This window comes from Pezoporus occidentalis, unplaced genomic scaffold, assembly GCF_034315485.1.
Source record: "Pezoporus occidentalis ecotype Australia unplaced genomic scaffold, CSIRO_AGI_Poc_V1 ctg135, whole genome shotgun sequence".
In the NCBI taxonomy this organism is placed as follows: domain Eukaryota; kingdom Metazoa; phylum Chordata; class Aves; order Psittaciformes; family Psittacidae; genus Pezoporus; species Pezoporus occidentalis.
In genome coordinates this window covers 3,992,736-4,005,995 of record NW_026913157.1, presented here as the reverse complement: position 1 = coordinate 4,005,995, position 13,260 = coordinate 3,992,736, and the positions used below count along the sequence as shown (strand labels likewise).

The following is a 13,260-nucleotide window of genomic DNA, read 5'->3' as shown; positions in this document are numbered from 1 at the left end:
TGCTGTGTTGGATAAACATTACTCCTTCAAGCCGTGACAGGAAAAACTCAAATAGCCGAAAGAAGCACTCCCCAGGCAATCACAGATCAGGTCCTAAATGAAGCAGGGGCAGATGGTATATGCTCTTTGACTCTTCTTGGAACTGTTTGGATCTGGCACGTGAAGATTGGAAATGTGTTCCTTAGACATACAGGCTTTGAGGGAAGAAAGACACATACCTCTCAGCTCCTGTTTCAGACAGGAGACCACCTATTAAGTGTGGAAGGCTAGTATCAAACCATCACGTAATAACAACCCATCAGATAACATCAAAGTATCTTTCAGCACCGAGAGGCGTCATCATATGCTACACTCAACTGCAGTCCTCCAAAATGCATTTGCAGCATACAGCCATCAAGGAGAGTGCAAGGGGTTTGCAGCGAATATAAGCAACATCTACCATGAAATACACAGGGAGCATGGCTTTGTCACACTGGAAATGTCTAGAAAAATCCCACTGCTCAATTTTTCTGCTGGAATACTGCACCAGCAGCCCCAAAACTGAACTGTTTCCTACATGGCATTGCTTTACTGAGTATAGAGATCATAGCTGCTAGCAGGAAACATGATCTGCTCATTTTAGTTTATTCTCATTTAACACAGGATGCTTATCGAGTTCAGGCTTCTACTCACTAAAAGATCCCAGTATTTCACTTAAAACTGTACTTACAAGTGGCTTCACTGCTAAGATAATGCGGAAATTCACTGCAGTGTTCTTATGCACTTTAAAATATTACAAAAAAAAAAAAACAACAAAAAAAAACCACACCAAAAAAAAGGTCAGAGAAATTTGCAAGATTTAACAAATGCAAACATAAAGATTGACCGAAATAGGACACTCTGTTCTAAAGCCTAGCAAAATATATCAACCATGCAATATATGTAATTTACGTATTACTTATACAGTGTAGCTAATGATTAAAATATTAGTAATTATCCATACTATTTGTTGTATCTTTCCCTTTCAGAGCAAAACCAAAATAACTTCAATTACACAGCTTAGCTTCTCACTCTCTGGCTCTAAAAATCTTTGCCATGTCATGTGGGGTTGCACAGTGCATGGGAATGCTTTTAGAAACAGTTTTAGCTGGGTTTGGGTTGGAGTTTTTTTTCAAAGTCACAAACACTTTAATGGCATAAAACTGAGATAATGCTTTTTTTAATCTAAAATTTTACAGCAGAGGCGCTCAGAATGAGGTTCTCTTCCACATACAATTATCAGCCTCCACTGCACAGATCACTTTTGACAGCATTTGTTAATGCAACACAAAAATAGTGTAAGGCACAGTGTTACTTTCTCTAGTGATCCTCCCTTCCTCCTCAGGCACATACTCATTTTCTTTCTCCCTGCAGTGCAGCTGGGAGCTGTTCAACAAGAATCCCAGGTCCTACCAAGCTACAAAGTGCCAAGGAAATACATGCAATAACAAAATAGAAAGTCTTGAATAAGCCTAACCTCCTTAGAGATCATGCAAAGAACAGAATGACAAAAAAAAAAAAAAAAAGTCAATGAAAAATAAAATGTATCTGAACTAGAGAAAGAAGGTGGACAGGCTCCTGCCAGCCAATTACAACAATAGGAAGCATTACTCAAGAGCCACCATAAGGAGCTTGTTCAGCTGCCTAATATTGGTACATCACACCCCAAAGCACCTCAGACTGCATTTCTGTTTGCCTTGATAAAGAAACCAAAATGTCATAAAGGCAATTAAATGCAAAGGCACCTCACTTGGAATGTAACTGTCGAGTGAGGGAAGCTCTCTGTGCAGACCAGGCCAGCAGGACCAGCAGGAAGCTCCATCTCCCTCAGCACCGGTGCTTCACCACCAGCAACAGCATCAGCAGAGAGCCAACAAACCATGCGATCTGAAATCTGAGCTCATTTTGTCAAATTTCCAAATACATGGCTATGTTTTTCCTCAGGATTTTTAAATGCAGAGGGATGCCCTTGCTCAGGGCTATGGCAAGCGGCTACAGTCTCTCTCCCCTGCACTATAAGTACCCTTGTGTTAACATCCCATTTAAGAAACACAACCCTACAGAAATCATACACACATCAAAAGATTCACAGTCAAAGCAAAACTCAAGGCTTTGTCTCTTCCTTGGAGTTTATTTTAAATAATTCATGAGGTGATGGCAATACGTTTGCGATTGATAATGCAGTCCTGTATTAAAAATATTTATAGCATGCAAACGAAGACAACTTCTGGTCATCCACTGCAATAAGGTCTTACATCCGCCTCTCTGGTGTTACACTTTTTAAGGGAATACTGAGCAAAACCTACATATTTAAATTATTTTAAAGCATTCCTTGTCGTAACTAAGCTTGTAATGCAACACACCTCTTGCTGAACACATCCTCGCATCAGGCAGGACAAACCTCAAATCCAGCCATCGAAACTAATTTCACTGATGACGCCATTTTCTCATTTCTTCTGCTGCCATTTTAGCACTGTGGTTCCTCCATGTTTTCTCAGAGGTATCTATGTGCGTGTCCTTTCTCCTCTAAGAGGAAACCATGCTCAAGTAATGCAGCCACAAATACAATCTCTATGTGGAATTCCTGCCCGTGTCACGTCCTTGCATGGCAGGGGCAGGGATAAAGCACACCACTGCCATTGTGGACCACACCTCGATTCACTGCACTGAAAGATGGCGAGGAGACTCCTGAGATGGTGCAAGCTAAGAAATCAGCCACTGGAAATCTCTCAGCATCACACAAAATAATTGATAAAGCCGAGGAATGTGGAGTGTCCAGCTTTGTTATTAAAGGACAGGCTTCTCTCTGGATAGCACAGAAAACACTAGCTAACAAGGGGAGTAGTTTGAAAAGAAAAAGGCATAAAGAAGGCATAGTGACAAGCTTGCAGTGTCTGTTGCTGGGCTAATTGTACATTAGCATCAACATATAGGCAGCTACAATAACTCACTTCACTTGGTGGCAGAAAATTAATTTCTCAGGATCACATCCTAAAGCCAAACAGCCGTCCCTATCATCTGAAGTATTTCCCAGCCTGAAGCAGCACATTTCTGATAGAACACCAGCAAGGACAAATTATTAAACAAACCTGCTAGTCACTAACTCCCAGCCTCCTCTAACCCCCTTCTGCACATTTTAGTGCAATTCTTCTGTCCCCCCTGCCCTTTAAGTGCTTTATCTTTCTGCCTGTCTGGGAGCACATAACCTTGCTGTCCATGAGAAACAGGTTTGTTCTCAGGCTTTTTTGGGAAGCAAAAAAACATTATCGCTATGTGCACATCTCTTCTTTCACAATTTCAAGTGCATAAAAACAGCGAAATACCTTCAAGTTAGTCTGAAACTGTATGTAAAAAAAAAAAAAGTAATGAAAATATCAGCTCTCTTTACCTCCTCTGCACGCCAGTAGCAAGCCTGGCAGCACTAAGCCTCAAACTGTTCTCAGGCTGACTCAAGCAGCAGGCTTTCAGCTCCTGTGCCCCCATCCCACAGCTGAAAGCCTGTGCACCACCCTCCTGAATATTCCATGGGAGTGCTAGTTATCTTTCTGCTTTGGCTAAAAAAGAAAAAACAAAAAGAAAAAAAAAAAGCCAAGCAACAGCCTTCCAGCCTCCAACTCTATTTCAGACACAAAGTGATGCATGCAGCAGACACTTGCTGCCTTGAAGGGACAATGCCTGGTTCAGAGACATCAAAATCCTGTCAGCTCTGTAAATGCGATAACCATGTTAAACTCGGATGCAAAACCTAAACCCCAGCAGAGGTGGCTTTCCTTAGAGCCACACCTCCACAATGGGATTTCCCCTAAAGTTCCTATTGCAATCTGAATTCTCCCAGAAAAATCTACATAGGGAAAGAAAACCTTTCCAAAGTTAAAGCTACTTTCTCTTGCTGATTGTGGCTGGCTGACACTACAAAGAAAGAGACACGATTAGATGTACTGTAGTGTGAAGGACGTAACCTTTTTCTTTTTTTTTTAATAAAATTTAAGAAAATTGTGTAAGAAAACAAGCAAATTTGAAGTACTGATGTCTTAAATAACATTGGATGATTTGGCAAAATCATCCACCTGAGTTAGAAAAATAAGCCTACATTAGCTAGCCCATTCTTCCTAAATATTTGGACATAAATAATAGTTACTTTATTCAGGTAGCTTTATTCAGTTATTAAGAGGTATTTTCAGCATGACAGGGTGTCCCTCATAATAAATATCAATATTTTACTGACAGTGAAAGCAAGCAATTTGGAGTTCACACATGTCTTGACATCTTTAAATCCTCAATTTAAACACGCTGTGGTCTTCAGAAAGGTGTTTCTTTCCTACATTCCTGACATATCACAAAGTTAATTATTTCAATTACCTATGAATTAATAATTACAGATCATTGAAATAAAAAAAAAAAAAAACAAAAGGCTGGAATATACCTGTTATAATGACACAATTTGTATTTTTAAATGTTTGACATTATAAAGCTCAGAGAAAGAGGTGTGCACTAAAATTCTCTGCTGCAACAAATGATGTTATAGCAAGTACTTTATCCTTTTTCAGCTCATTTCTCTTATGGTGTAATAAACCCCAGGTTTAAACTTTCCAGACTTGGGGTAGGAGCCCAGTGTGCTGAGGATACACCAGAGACAAAAGGTTTCCATTCTTCTCTTCTGGCTGTACTCCACCCTTGCTAAGGAACTCTCTAGCAGTGCATGCCTTTATTTGTGTATCGCATTGACAAGACACATGAGCTTTTGGACTTTAATGTACATGAAATGCCAAGTGAGCTGCTGCCAGCAGATATCACAGAAAAACCCTGCTAGAAGAGACCTACAGCTAATTATTAATTAGGGTGGCTCAGTCCTCTTTCTATATATTAATTTATGGAGGTTAGCTGAACCCTGTTTCCCACCCACTTCAGACAAAGGAAAATTATTTACCACACTGTACTAACTGCAGGGGTAATTGAGCCATCTCCCATACAGGGTAAGTGGAGATGCCTTCCTCCATCTTTTTACACATGCAAACCACACATTTCATTGTCTTTTATTTGATTTCTGGCTGAGCTGCTTTTGTGGCGAGACATACACACACACCACACGCCCCTACCTTTGCACAAGTAATCTTGTTTAAAAGAGACAACTTTCTTGCCATGTTATGCCACTGTTCTCCTGCCTCCTCTTCTGTGCGTTTAGCAGTTGATAACAGGAGGAGTGCAGAAGGTAGCAGCATATAGGCACCTCAGTATTTGGGAGAAAGCCCTGAAGGACAGAGGCAAGTCGTTCTCTGCTGCAAGAGCACAGGCACTGTCCCAGCACAGCACAGTTCATTAACCTGCTTTTCTCCATATAGAGAAATAGAATTGAAAGGAAAGGAGAAGAGCAACCCATCCTACACTCCTGTCCCCGTACCAAAGGCAGGCAGAGCTCCCAGTCTGCATGCAGCCTCCAAGTCCCAAGAGCTGACAGTATTAAATCAGCTGCCACCCACCCAGCTCCTCACAGCCACCACATTTATATAAATGTTAATTCCCTGGCTGCTTCCTTTTACTATGATTTTACTGGCTTAACCCCTTTCATAACATAACCTATTCACTTGAAAGAGAGGTGGGGTCTAGGCTGCAAACTAGTTGACTAAGCAAACACACTTCACCACCCCATTTAAAGAAACTAACCAAAAAAAGCAAATCTCCAAGTGTCTCCATTTACTTTGGGAACATAGAAGTATTTCCTATCTTATTTTCATTTTCATCTCCATTTGAAACCCTTCAAAATAAAATTAGAGGAAGTTTAGTGTATCTCCTAAATAAATCTTAAGTGCATCTGGAGGAACAGAGGAAACAGAGTAGACCTAGATCTTCACACCACAATGAAAACTAAGGGAAAAATCATGTCATCAAGCAGCATCTTTTATTTTTTAGTTTCAAATACCTCCATAGACATTTCAGAGCCTAGGGAAGAGAACAACAGGAATCAAGGCATTGAGAAAGTTACATTCCGATATTTCTGCATAAATGAAAAGCAAAGTCAGCAATGTCAAGAGGGTCTGTAAATAGGCAACCTGACTGAAGCCCGGAGCAGAGCCCAGGCTGCCCCACCCAACGGCTGCTCTAGCCAAGGAGATTAGAAGGTTTAGAAGGTAAAGGCACAGACCATAAGGTTGCTTTTCTGGGAGCAAAGGAGCATTTCTCCACATCTACCCACCTGCTCTCTTGAATTACTCACCTACAAATTGAACTGACCTGCAGCAAGAGCACAAAGAAAAAACCACCAGAGAAGACACCTGAAAGCAAACTCTCACACCAAAGCAAGCTCGTCAGCTTCATTTTATAGATTATAAAATACATACATTCCTACCTGTAGATCTCAATACTGAGGAGTTACAAACCTTTTAATGCTGGCTGTAACTGCCACACTTCAGTTACCTGAGATTTAGGCTTACACAGCTGTATCTGTCTGTATTAACGCTTAAGTTTTCTCATCTTTTAAAAATAAAAGAAATTGTAAATCAAACCTGCAAGTCCTGAAATGGCTGAGACAGTCAAGAGTCCAGCAAGACAATAAGAAAGCAGCTGCTTTCCACGACTGAACACCACTACCTGTAAAGCATCTATAAATATAATTCTTTTTTTTTCAGTGATGCTTTATTCAAATTCTAGGGAAAGCATCAGTCTGAAACCAGTAACTGATGGGAGTAACAGTTTATAGGTTACAGAAGGATATTTTATTGTTAACGGACTGTACCATGTAGGAATTAGGAGGGGGTGAGGCGGCAGGAGGAGAGAGATGCTACTATTTTTTTTTCCCCCGAGCCACTGCAATTACTCTGATGTGAATTTTTGATGACTTCCGACATATTGCATGATTAATAATCGTTTCAGCTGTCATGTTTGGTTAATGTGGAAAATGCATTTGCTGCATTGTGATGCAGCACTCCTGCCACAGATTGAAACACCAGTTGTGAAGCTATTCCCTTAACTGAGCTGCATGAATTTGCACATACCATGAGGCTGAAATAAATGGGAGTTTGATTTTTATACAGCAACAGAAAGCTTCTGCCATTTTAGCCCTGCAGAGCTGTTGAAACAACTTGTACAAGTGGATAATTTTACCGTATATTAATTGGTGTCAATGTTCTTCAAAGGGGAGCTTTGATTCTTTATTGTTTTGCTGGGCTTGGTTATTTAGCAGTTAAAAGCCTTAGATACTATGTACATGAAACATTGCTCCCTTTTATGGCTCTGAACATGTTATTTAATTGTAAGCATATCTACCTCCATGAAACTATCTGCACTACAGAAATGCAGTCCTGTTATTAACACAGGCTTCAAACTATTTCTTTCTCCATATGATACTTACAAAAGTGGTTTTATACATAACCCAGTCTTACACACAATAGCACAAGGGGTGAAAATATGCCACTTTCATACCTATAAAGAGGATTTTATCTGCAAAGTACTTCTTCACCTACACTTTATAAAAAACCCAATAAGTATAAGGTTATGTAAAATACTAACATGTGCTCTTGTCACCAATCAAAAAACAATGCTACCAGCAACAGTGCAATTACAAGAGGAGATGTAAAACAGCAGAGATGAAAGCATGCTAAGAGCCAGTCACCCGATGATTAAAGTCAGGCCAGTGTATTCCAGCAGTCAGGTGATGGTGTGTGCCATCATTACAGTGCAGAAAGCCATAGAAAAATCGAGAAACAGACCACCCCCATCTTAAAGAAGAACATTAGAAGCGCTGAAGAAATAAGGAATGCACTTGCTAATATGCAAAACGTACAACCATGAAGAAGCATTTCACAAAAGGCAAGAGTAACGCTACTGGGCAGTTGCTTCCATGGGTCCAAAGTGCACATTTAACCTGTGGTATCATCAGAGTTACTGTCCCTCTGCAAACTGCTGGCGACACTCCCAAATTCAAAATGCTTTCTTTTCAAACCCCTGCTGCAATAGTCCTGCATTTCACAATTCCATAATTCTGCTTACCAAATTGCATGGCTTGTATTTGCAAACACATATACACAAAATTATCCAGACTTGGGATGTCTACATTTAATTTAACCACAGAAAGCTATCAGGAGAGTGCTTTACTGTGCATTAACATTGATGGAGCTGCAGAATCACCACCAATGCCACAAATTCATTATTTCCACTCCTGTTTTAATTAAAACAACACTGCAGGGGTATCAGCCGGACACAAATTATCAGAAAAAATGGTGCAGGATATTTTACACAGAGGAAAAAAAAGTTGAACCTCTGAATCAACACCGCACTCCCTGGTTTGGGAGCAATTGCATTAACAGCATTGTGCCTACAGAAGGCGCTCTGTGGCTCAGGCTTACTTACCTCAAAGGCATCACTGAGCACCCTGCACAATTCCGAGCTTCACAGGTGGCAGAGTGGTCTTCCAAATACTGTGTATGTTGGCTTTGAAACTAGCAAACTTGATCCTAAGGGTGAACCCTATCTCCTTGTGACCAGACAAACACTGTACTAAATACCTAAATCCTTGTACCAGGATGTCCTCCTCATGAGTAGAGAGGACAGGTTCAAACCCACTCACGTTCTTAGAGGAAAGCTGCAGTCAGTTCCACTGCAGGGAAAACCACTGATCACAAACAGCTACACCAAGTAAAGTCCCTTCCTGGCAAGCAAGGATATACATTTGCAGGAATAATTTAACTCTGGCATTTCTCCTGCATTTCTGAGCATCCATGCCTGGCAGTGTCCCTGCAGCCATGCTCGCTTTGGTAGCTTGCTGCTCACCTCACACACACTGCTCACCCTACCTAGCTCTAGCTTGCTCTAAGTCACTAGTGGTGCAGAGCCGGAAGCACAGAGGATACAGAAAACTTAAAACAGGTAAAGGTACCTAGAGAGACAGTCAGCTTTTTGGTACAGGCTGTAGCCTTTTCAGCTATTTCAGGAACTTAATGACCCATTTGCAGCCACTAGCCACAGCTTTAAAAATGCTGCTTTTATCAATAGACATTCTCTATTATTTTCTGGCCATGCAATGTTACTGCAGAAGCTAGCCACAACTGCAGAACTATGCATTACGGATCAGTTACATATATATATTCTTACATATTGCACTGCAAGCTCAGGATGTCACAAGGAAAGCTTTCCCAGTGTGGTTCAGCACAGAACCGTCTCCCTTTAGATATGCATTTCTTAAAGCAACAGCTTTGAGGGCTATGAACAGAAACTACTCACCCCTAATGGCTGTTAGTGTAAACAACTCTGAGTGGTAACCCAGATAAGATGTTAACCGCTATCTGTTTCACTGGCAATCAATTTAGTGGAGTGTTCAGTCAGCTCACATATCAATCACTTCTGCACTCAAATGTGACTGTGGGAGGAAAAGGGAAAAACTATCATTCAGGGCTGCTGGGCGACAGCTAGGGAAAACTGTGAAAGTCTTCTTCCAAAAGTAGAAAGCATCCTATTCCTCAGAAAATGATGATGCAAAAGATCATGCAGAAGACACTGGAATATAAACATTCTCCTCTGTGTCAGGACTGCTCCCTCCCTGGGTGTCCACAATGTCCTCCTTCCCTTTTGGGTAGGGGTGCATACCTGGAATACAGGAGATTCCTTCACCGTTACTACAAAAATCAGAGATGCTGTCATCCATCCCTACTTTAAATTCAACAAAAACCCAGAGAACATGTTGGTCTACAACCACTGTAATCTCTTCTCCCTTTCTTTCCCAGTCTTACACTAGGCAGGAGTAAAGGGAAAAACACAATAGCCCCCCTGGATCTCCTCCTGTATTAGCTCCTTTCTGAAGTCCTACAGCTGCAACAACTGCTATCACCATTAAGCATTAGTCAGCAAAATCAAGACACATTGCTGGCAGCAAGTTAAAACAGAGATAGGTACCACCTTCACAACCCCCTTTTCTGCTTAATTCAGCACTGTAGCAGCAGCAAATACTGCACTGTCATACTGGGTCTGGAGAGTGCCTTAAAGCATTAGCTCCCTTCCTCTGCAAGGCATGCAGAGTGATGATCCAGCACTCATGACACACTAAGGCTCTTCAGGAGAGCTGACAGACCCAGCATGCTGCTCTGGTTTCAGCTCTGCGCATTCATCCTCTCCCTTCAGAGGGATGCTGAAAGGAAAGCTGGGGGTTCATTAGTCCAATTCAAACAGGTTGAGGTGGAGAGGAAGAAAATTCAGGCTAATGCTTTCACATTGATACAGTTACATTCACATGCAAACAGTGCAGAACAAAGAATCAGTCAGGCTGATTGTCTTATTATGCAACTGGTCTATCTGACAGGGAATTTGGGCTTTGTGGCAAACGGCTAACTTTCATAGACTAAGAGAACATGAATTGTCCAGAGTCAAAGCAGAAAAAAAACCCACACCTAGAACTGGCAAGTGACCAGCTCCAGTCACATCCAGTACCATCATCACTGGAAGCCATGCTCTTGTAGGGTAAAAATCACCAGCTCACTCAGACTGGGAAGGAGTTGCTGGCTTATTACAGAGCTCAGAGGAGACCCAAGCTTCAACATGGTTTTCTGTGGCTGGCTCTTCACTGAACAATAGGCAGAATGCAATGGCTGTACAGAAATACCCATGACAGCACTACTTTTTGTGATCAGGTGGATGGAGGAGCACAAATGCTGTAAAATGAGACAAATGCAGATCCCAAGCACAGAAGAGGGGAGAAGCACAGCCAAGCAGAGGGGACTAGCACCAACACTGGCAGTGCTGTTCCTGCCACCCACACCCCAATTAAGGGTATCATTTGTCAGGATGAATGGGGAACTTGCACTCCATTTGACAGGGTGTCACTGAACTACCTCACATCCATATTTATCCAAGAGGGGAGAGAGCAGGAACCAGCTTTAATTAGAGCCTTTTTAACAGAGAACTCAGGGTATTACCCATGCTCTCACCACCAAGTGATAACTGAGATGTAATGGTTTAAACAAAGCTCAACAAGTGTCCATTTACCCACAGCCATTGTTAAATATCTACTAGATTATTTTCAAAATTATAATTTACCATGAATATGCAAACCATTTCCATCTTTAGCATTAAAAAGAATAATCACCTTTTAAAAAAGAAAAAAAAAAAAAAAGCCCAAAACAAGCCCCCCCCCCCCGAAAAAACTCAACTGGAAGTTAAACAGCTACTTTACAGCGGAATTTGAGGAGTGTTTTAAACATGTCAATGCTAACTGAAAAGGAGATGGGGGGTAAAGAAGTGATGGCTCTGCTTTTGGGCCATTAAACTCTGCTTGGAAAGCCCTCTTTTGTACAGCATTAGTGTGCGCTGTAAGTCTGTAATTATGCAGAGAATATGTTAATTTTTAATTCAGAACGCTAACCCCTTTTTTTATATACAAACCCTGAATGTCAATGCCTCTCACAGATGACTGCAAGCACCGACAGCACCAAATTCAACTCTTGGTGGGGAATGCAGCTCTCCCTGGGAGGTTAGAGGCACTGTGCGTTGGAAAGCAACTCAGCTCCATAGGAAAATAGCTCTTTTATAAAGCTGTCGCCTCCATACCGTGGCAGGCAAAATCCTTTCAACTCCACAGCCTATTAAACTAGAAGCGGATGGTCACTGATATTCACAACTTCATCTCAGTATTCGTCTGTCTAGCTGAATTTCTTAACACAACTTCACAAGAAGCTGAATTCCCACGCCCCTCACATTCCCAAACAAAGGGAAGCACAGGATGAGGAAGTTCACCTGACTCTGCCTAGAGGCCCACACCAAGTGAATGGCTATCAAATGCTAAGCCCATCTTTCATCCCATCTGACTCTTACTGATGCCTGTAGTCCACGGAGGTACCTGACTTAAGAGCACGCTTTAACACAGTCCAGCAATGAATTATTAACTCCAGTGGAAGCCACAAAGCATCCGCTCGTAGCAATCATGATCCTTCTATGATGATTAATCAGACTGCAATTACCAATGCTCCTGCTTCTCACAAAACGTCTCTGAATACTCCACCACCCAAAGCTCAAAAGGCACCACGCAGCCATGCACACTCACACATATGAAAGCTGAAGCAATCCTGTGCTTGAACTGTCCCTGAAACAATTCAGGGGTGTACTATCAATGACGAATGGTCTAAGAAAATTCAGCCCACCCCCCCCACGCCCCATACAAGAATTATACACAGATTTGCATTGCTGGAAGAATGACATAGGCAGAATCAAGCCCACATTTCTACTGCAGTTCAAGCCATGCAGCCACAAAAACCTGTCAGCAGCTTCAGAACCCCCATTTCCCACATTACACACTGTAGCAGAACACATTTCCAGCCAGGAGCCCAACTGGGCTATGGCTCCCAGCTTCCTCACCAACAATGGACAGAAGAAGAGAGATGCATTCACCAACAATGGACAGACAGAAGAGAGATGCCACATGACAAGTGATGCCCAAAAGGCTATCACCAGCCTTCCTCTGAAAGGCAGGCAGACAGAGCCACCCTGCGAGATGGATGAAATCTGGGGACCTCCAAGTGCATCCCAACACACACAGAAGGGAGAACAACTTGCTCAGCTCTCTGACAAAAGAATCGAGTCAACTCCTCCTATTAAACCAAAAGGTACCAAACAACAACAAGCACTAGTGACAGATCTAAGATGTCCTGCTGAATCCTAAGATGCGCACAGATGTTTGCTTGGGATGAGATGCCACGCAGTTCCACAATTAGCAACAAAGATGCAGGGCGAGCACAGCGTTTTAGGTTTTCCTTAGCAAAGAAGCTAAATGTGTGCATTTCCTTTAATTAAAGCTGCCACCTCTGAAGAAAGTAGCACTAGAAGTACTGACCTGCATGGGAAATGAACACCCACAAGCATGATGGTTGAAATCAACCACAGCAGCACGTAACTGCTTTGTCAAGCCATCCTTGTATTTTTCATAGTTCAAGTACAACTGAAATCAGTACTGCCAGCTGAGTGGGCTTAATTAGAAGTCAGGCCTACTCGATTCAGATCTTTATGCTGTGCTCATTACATTAATATCCAAGTGCCTTCCAGTCCTGCATTAAGTGACATAACTAACATCTGTCACATGTTGTTTGTTCTCTTCTCCCTTTCCTGAAGGAATGGAAACACAGTGTTCAAGGGGATCATGGAACAGCTAACAACTGGGAAGAGAGACCCCTTGAGCCCTGGTTCAGCCTCCTCACACAAAGCACATGCTGGCCATGCCTGCCTGGTTAATGGTTTAACATCAGCAGCAGCACCACTGTAACGATCAGG

At 42.0% G+C, this 13,260-nt stretch overlaps 1 protein-coding gene across 3 annotated transcripts in view; it reads right to left on the bottom strand.

Annotated features, from left to right (window-relative positions):
• The window catches only part of NUP93 (nucleoporin 93), an 82,080-nt gene that overhangs the window by 38,690 nt on the left and 30,130 nt on the right, over positions 1 to 13,260 (bottom strand). The window contains exon 1 of one of the 3 annotated variants that reach the window (XM_062609240.1): positions 6,519 to 6,729. The exons of the other annotated variants lie outside the window; for them this stretch is intronic. The gene's annotated coding sequence lies outside the window, so the exon portion shown is untranslated. Of the gene's footprint in view, positions 1 to 6,518; positions 6,730 to 13,260 lie in introns of those variants that run through there. 3 annotated transcript variants of the gene reach the window in all.